We start from the raw sequence: 6,805 nt of genomic DNA on the forward strand, positions 1-6,805 counted from the left end.
GTTTTTATGAATTTCTGTGGGTCATTTTAAAGCTTGATATTTTGTACAATTAAATAAACTTAAAATTTATGTGTTCTGTGGTGATTAACCTGAACTACCAGTTCCCTTGGAAATAAGCCAGGCTTTTAACCATAAAAGGTTTTCAACCGGGTCCCAGCTGACCGTCTTTTCGGTGTCTATGTGTATAGCAGATGGTGAGCTGCATTTTTAAAACTGTTCTCTCCACAGAGAAGACTGTAAAGTTCTGAGAAAAATTAAATGCCCTCATTACAAGAGAGTGCCATTGTCTCGGCGCCCTCAGCCCCTACCTTAATGACTGGCACTGTGAAGTCCCCCACAAAGGGAAGAGACCTCATAATTAGGCGTGTTGGAGAATCTTCCCGGGTGCTACAGCCTGGGGTTTTCAATGACACACCAAAAGCCAGCCACTTCAACTCGCATTTTTACTTCGCTCGCCAGCTGCACTGCAGTCCCAGCGCAAGTCGTTCGTTCAGATGCCGGAAAGGCTGACACTCCAGGAAACCTTTTTTCTTTTTTTTTTTTTTCATTTCTTCAGCCAATAATCTTGCAGCCCAGTGATGTCACTCAACAATTATGCAATATGACTTAACTGTTGGATAGGTGACAGGAATTCCACTGACACCAAGATCACAATGAAACTGCTTAGCTGCTAAATTAGTCATATTGTACGTTACCGATAAGTCACTTTTAAACTGATTAACTGCCAGTTCCAATAGCACTATTGTCTAATTAGGGAAGTCAGGGCCCCATCACTCACAGTTTAAATGATCACATCCAGTTATTCCAGCGTCTGAATCATGCCAATGAAGTGGTTATTGAACTTCATAACATCACAGGCCACTTGAAAAGGGACACAGTGTGAAAAGGAAACACTTTCTATCTTCTATTTTTAAGGGAAAATTTGTACCATGTTTTCTGGACTGTAGCCTCCAGTTAGTCATTCCATTCTCTTGATGATTCTCCAAATCCAAATAGCATGAGAATAGGATCCTGTTTCTCAGTGAAGACAGGGATTATTTAGCATTGTTTTTTTCTCTCTTCCACAAGTTGGCCTGTGTCCTACAGTTCAGCTACACTATGAAAGGGGACTTTTTACTGACCGCAAACCACGGGGTGGATATCACTTATTCCATAAAATCAGTTGTTAAAATAATGCTTTAATTTTCCCGTTTCAAAAGTAATACATGTGTGTTCGAGACAATTTAGGAAATACTGAAAAGTACGAGGAAAGCCCCCCAATCTCATCCTCCCCCCAAAAATCATAACTAGAACTTTGTAACTTTCTTCCAATCTCAATAAAGAATGAATACAGCAGCCGAACAAACTTCCTGTCGGGCAGTGTGGTGGGTGCTGGGCGTAGAAAGATAAATAAGATTCCAACTGTCTCCCTTAAGAAGCGCACAGCTTAACGTAATGGGGTATTTTAACACAAAAGAGGCATTTAGCACAGGCTGGAGAGAACAGAATGTGGAGTGGAAGAGATGGAAGGGATTATCAGAGCAGATTAGAGAAATCCTAGAGCAGGGCTACTCAAAATGTGGTCCACAAGGTGACACCAGATCTTACAAGCTACCTACAGAAACAGAGAGAAAGCATTTAAAACCTTTGGAACATTTTGACAAAGTGAGTGTATGTCTTTTGAATCTAAAAATAACTTTTTAAATTGGACTTGTATTTTTTTAATTTGACTTTTGTCGTATTTATTTGTATAGTATTTTCAAAAGATCAGTCCACAGTGGATTCAAAATTGAAAATTAAAATCTCCCTTGTCACTATAAAAACCATTATCTTCGGGGACACAATAACTTAGCTAAGTGTAAGGTAACCGGCCATCCTGGTTTGCACTAAACCTGGCAAAGTCCCGGGCAAACCAGGATGAGTTGGCCATCTTACAAGTGTTTTAATTGCAAGACAAAGTTAGCTTCGTGAGAGGATAGATCAGATGAAGGGGAAACAATCATCAAAGAAATAAAAGAAGAAAATTTCTCTGAGCTGAAGAGAGATTTTAGTCTTCAGGTCAAGAGTTCACTAATGGCGAGGTAGGACTATTGAAAAGAGAGTCACACCTAGCTACCTCCTGATGCACTTTCTAAATTCCAAGGATCAAGAGAAAAATCCTCTGAGATTACACATACACGGCAAAATAAAGTGAACAAAATAAATTAGTAAGGTGGTAAAACACAGTATTTATAATATTACATTCCTTTAACATAAAGACATCTACTTTAGCTTTCCAAGTTAAGAGAGAAAATAAGGAAGAATTGTCATTTACATACAAATATAATAATGAGGGTAATAAAGTGGAGATAGAAAACAATACTATGAAAAAGGAAAATGCCAACATGGTAACATCGTTAACATAATTTATATGATTTGGCATCAAATTTGGCGCTAAGCTTCCTGGCTGGTGATGGAAAGTTTCGGAGTCACAATTATTCAAATTGCTGTTACTATGATAAAGGAAGAATTATATATCAACCCTACCAGTAAGACATGATTTCCTGGCACTGAAATCTAAAACAAATTCTCTGAAGGAGTTTAATAGTAGGGGTAATCAAGTGGTATGATAGACACCGTCCTCAATAGCATTTCTATAGCAAATGTGGGAGCATATTTCACATATGTGTTTCTTCTAGGGATCCTCATTAATGTCAGTAAAGGGTTTCAAGAAGTAAAAATACATGCTAGCCTAAACACCTTATTTGATCCAAGGATAGACCTTAAAATACCCTAGAGGAGAAGATGACTAGTCACTTAGTGTTCTCCAAATATTTTTTCTTTCAGCCAAACTAAGGTGATAACATAATTTGAGGTCTCATAATGTCACAAAAGAAGTTACTCTGGTGATTTTGTTGCTGACTGGGGGGTTATAAAAACTCCAGTTTCAAAGGAAATACAGTTAGACTTTGTACCTAGCACTTTCAGTACTTTTGATATTAATATTAATTAATTATTAATTAAATAGACATCAAATTTGTGTGAGAGCAAGTTATTATGCATCACATAATAAATGTTATTTTAGTAGACATCAATAGCATTAACACTCAGTTTTACTTCTCTGGCACTCTCAATAACTTTAATAAATATTGTAACACTTCCATTAATGCAAATGGATTTGTTTGTCAAAATATTGTTCTAATACCCAGTCTTAATAATTTTAAGGTAGAAAAACTTCTTTCACATGCCATCTGTTTGAATGAGTGAAAATTAGTTTGCAAATCAAGTATGTACATTTTTATCATTTTTTAGAATATGCATTTGGATAAACATAGTATTTATAAATATATAAGCACAGAAAAAAATTAGAGAGATATAATAAAAATGTTAACCCTGCTTACCTCTGGGTAACAGAATTTGGGTGACTTTTTTTTCCTTCTTTTACTTGTCCATTGGTTTGAATAACTTGTATTATCTTTGCAAGAAGAAAGAGAATATTATTATTGTTCTATTTAACTGCACATAGGGGTGAGAACAAGAGATATCTCTACATCATCCCTAAAGCACATCAGCCAGATAATCTTCCTGCACCATCTACCTCTTGTATCCCAGTTGCCCTTTAATGACCTTCATGATGATTGCAAAGGTCGGCTAGTTTGAGAAAGCATGCAATTGGGGTTAGAGACAATCCTCAACTTTTCCTTCATTAGCAGCTATGTGACTTTGGGCATATTTTTACACTTTTGATTCTCTCGTTCCTCATTTTCAAGGTCAAGACTGGATTGCCGTGAGCATAAAATGAAGTCGCCGATGCATAATAAAACTCCTGGAACAAAATAGGTGTTCAAGAACTAGGACACACTAATTCACTTGCTCCATTCCTGAAAGGGTATGTCCTGTTTCTATGGACAGCAGTTCACTTCCCTGTGGTATCTTCACCTAAACCTGGTTTCAGTCCAGTCAAAGTATTGGAAAAATAAGCCCACGTTCTCTCTTCCCATGTTCACCAGTTAGGAGTAGCAAAAGAGAGAAACAGGAAGACCTACTGAGTATCAGGCACCATGGTATGTGTGTTACTTTGCTTAAGGAAGGCTCCGTATTTTCCCAAACACTTAAACACCTGTGGAGTCTCAAGTCTCTACCTTCTTATCGACGCACTCACCTCTGGAGAACTATCTTACATCACATCATCATTCACCCTAACACAATTTCTCCCTGTCTTCATCATCACGGACTCCTGGTTGTGACACACAAGGCATTGGCTTATGTCACTGTCACAGGTCACATTTTCAGGACTTCACGTCATATCGTTTGGGACCCTAGAAATGAAAATGATACGTTTCCATCACTTCGTCTACATGTCACAATATCTCCGATCTTTATTTCTTACACCAATGGCTTTGTAATCAGTCTCTCTAACCTATGTGAAGCACACTTTATTTAAACGAACCTTACTCGACGTGGAGAAAACGAGACAGAAGGATAACGAAATGGGTATCTCTAATTATCAGGTCCCAGTTGGGAAAATGTGACTAGGTTTATCCTTCTAGAAAGAACTGACTCTCATCACATGTATATTGCAAAAAAGCATTCCAGTACAAGAATGTTTCTGGGTCTCTGACAACTTGTTCTCGTTATAACTTTGCCTCCATATTTCAGACACAGAGAGTTAAGCAATTGTAGGGGGAGCCTGAGAGACTTGGGAACAGGGCCTTCCTTCCTAATGATCTATTGCAGTTGTTACACACTGATTGCACAACAAAGGTCTCTATTTTCCTACGTTTTTTCTTTATCATTTGTCTATTATGCCTTTTTTTCTTCACTCTCTTATAACCTCACCCTTTATCGTCTCTTATGCTTTTGTTTCTGTGACATAAAAACTCTAAGAAGGGAAATTGTTAATTGTGTACCTCAAAGCCCCGACTCTATATGATCTAATTAGCCCCGTAAACATGACCCACATCTCTTCGCCTGAAAGCTTTCCTAATGATTTATCTACTAAAGCTTGAGTTTTCTACGAACACATTTCCTAGGAAATGTCCCCAGATGGCATGTGATCTTTCCGTTTTCGACAAGCTGCCTTGATCAGGTGTCACCCAACTAACCTGCTTTTCTCCTCCTTTATTCTCAACACAATGTTGTCTCAACAAACTATCCACTAAGTCCTGGTTTTTCTTCACTGAATTCCATTCTCAGCCCTAGCCATACACCACACCTGCCACAAACATTCATTGCTAGCATACCCTTTATTCCCTCAGGATTCTCACAGGGCCTCTGAGTGACCTTGAAACTCCCTCATCATCTCGCCAGTGTTCTCCTCCAATATTTTGGCTGTGTGGAACTTGGCTTCGGGTTTGTTGCCACCTCAATTCCTTTTTTAATTTCCAGTTGGCTGGGAGCCAGCCCTCTGCCCTTGACCCCATGCTCACCTTGCAAGCTACCTATCCAGGTCATCCTTTTCTTCATACTTCTCTCATTGTTCAAAAGAGTAAACCCAACCCAAAGCAGTGAAGAAGAGTAATAGGGGAAGAAATCAGTGGGGGCTCCGGGATACTTTTAGATCATAGATCATAGAGCAGAGGGATGCTTGATGCCATCGAATCTAACTCTGCCATTTTACAGATGACAGTGCCGGGAGCTCAGAGTCTAATATCATAGACCATTCAAATGAATCAGGACCAGAGCTACCAGGAAGAGTATTTCCAACGATTGAAATCATTAAATTTGTAATCATGTATACGTGGATTCAAATCCAAAGCTATGTGGCCTTGTACAATTAATTAAAACCCTCTAATCCGTAGTATTCTTATTATGAAAATGGGGATAATGACACCTATCTTAGTGGATTATGAAGCTGGATATATGGTCATTATTAATTATTAACTAGAATCCAGCTCTGTTGACTTTTAGTCTAATGCTCTTTACAAGATAATGCTGTTATTATGGTTCTGGTGCCAATCCTCCAAGATTCTATCTTTAATCTTTACTAATGATGGTGTGACTTTGAGCAATTTATTCACAAAACTGTACTTCAGTTGATTAATCCATAATGTAAAGCTAATCATAATATCCAGTGTACAGCTGGTTGTGAGGATTAAATAGATAATCCTTGTAAATATAGCATTCTACATAGTGTCTAGCATGTAGGAAACAACAAGACATCGCAATGTTCTATATAGTCCCAAACGCCCAGAATGAATTCACGAATGGTCAGGATAATCTTCTGCCACATACCCTCAGAAACAGATCCAGGGTTATATATTTGGTTCTCTTTGGCCCACAGTGACCATATTCATTCATTCAAGCTGGGCCTCAAACAACAGGTAGCACTAGAGCATGTGGAGATGGAAGAAAAAATGTTTTCCACCAAAGCAACAACTGTGAACAAAGGAAAGAAAGGGCAAAGAATGCTGCGGGTCTCTCAAACATGAATTCTGTTTCAAAGGCTTCAAATTGGCTTTCCCACCTATAGTCTCATGCTCTCCTATCTATCATCCCTGCAGCTGCCAGAAATGAAATATTAATTTCGACATGATTATAATCCTTCCAATTTTACTACTCCCCATCAGATTCAGAATAAAGTCCTAGCTCCTTAGCACAGCCTTTGGGTCCTGTCCCCATCTCTTGCCACCAGCCTTGTCATCCTCAAGTCCACTGCTCTGCCAACGACCCTGCCTGAACCACTTGTACATATCCGAGTCATCTAACACCCTCAGCCCTTTGCATGGGCTGTATCCTTGGCCCCAAACATTATATGTCCTACTTGGCCTTCAAGACTCAGTTCAGAGGTTGCCTATGAGGGGTCTTCTATGACACCCTTTGCCCATCCCACCACTTCTGCCCAAGA

The 6,805-nt window shown here is 38.9% G+C and overlaps 1 long non-coding RNA gene across 1 annotated transcript; it reads right to left on the bottom strand.

Annotated features, from left to right (window-relative positions):
* Positions 1-3,383: 3,383 nt before the first annotated feature.
* On the bottom strand, positions 3,384-4,421 carry LOC118000052. The gene is made up of 3 exons (XR_004676368.1): positions 4,409-4,421; positions 4,121-4,277; positions 3,384-3,433 (listed from the first exon to the last, which is right to left on the bottom strand). It is a non-coding gene; the product is annotated as an uncharacterized LOC118000052 (long non-coding RNA).
* Positions 4,422-6,805: the final 2,384 nt, after the last annotated feature.

Source organism: Mirounga leonina, unplaced genomic scaffold (genome assembly GCF_011800145.1).
Source record: "Mirounga leonina isolate KUSES-001 unplaced genomic scaffold, KU_Mleo_1.0 Mir_115, whole genome shotgun sequence".
Classification (NCBI taxonomy): domain Eukaryota; kingdom Metazoa; phylum Chordata; class Mammalia; order Carnivora; family Phocidae; genus Mirounga; species Mirounga leonina.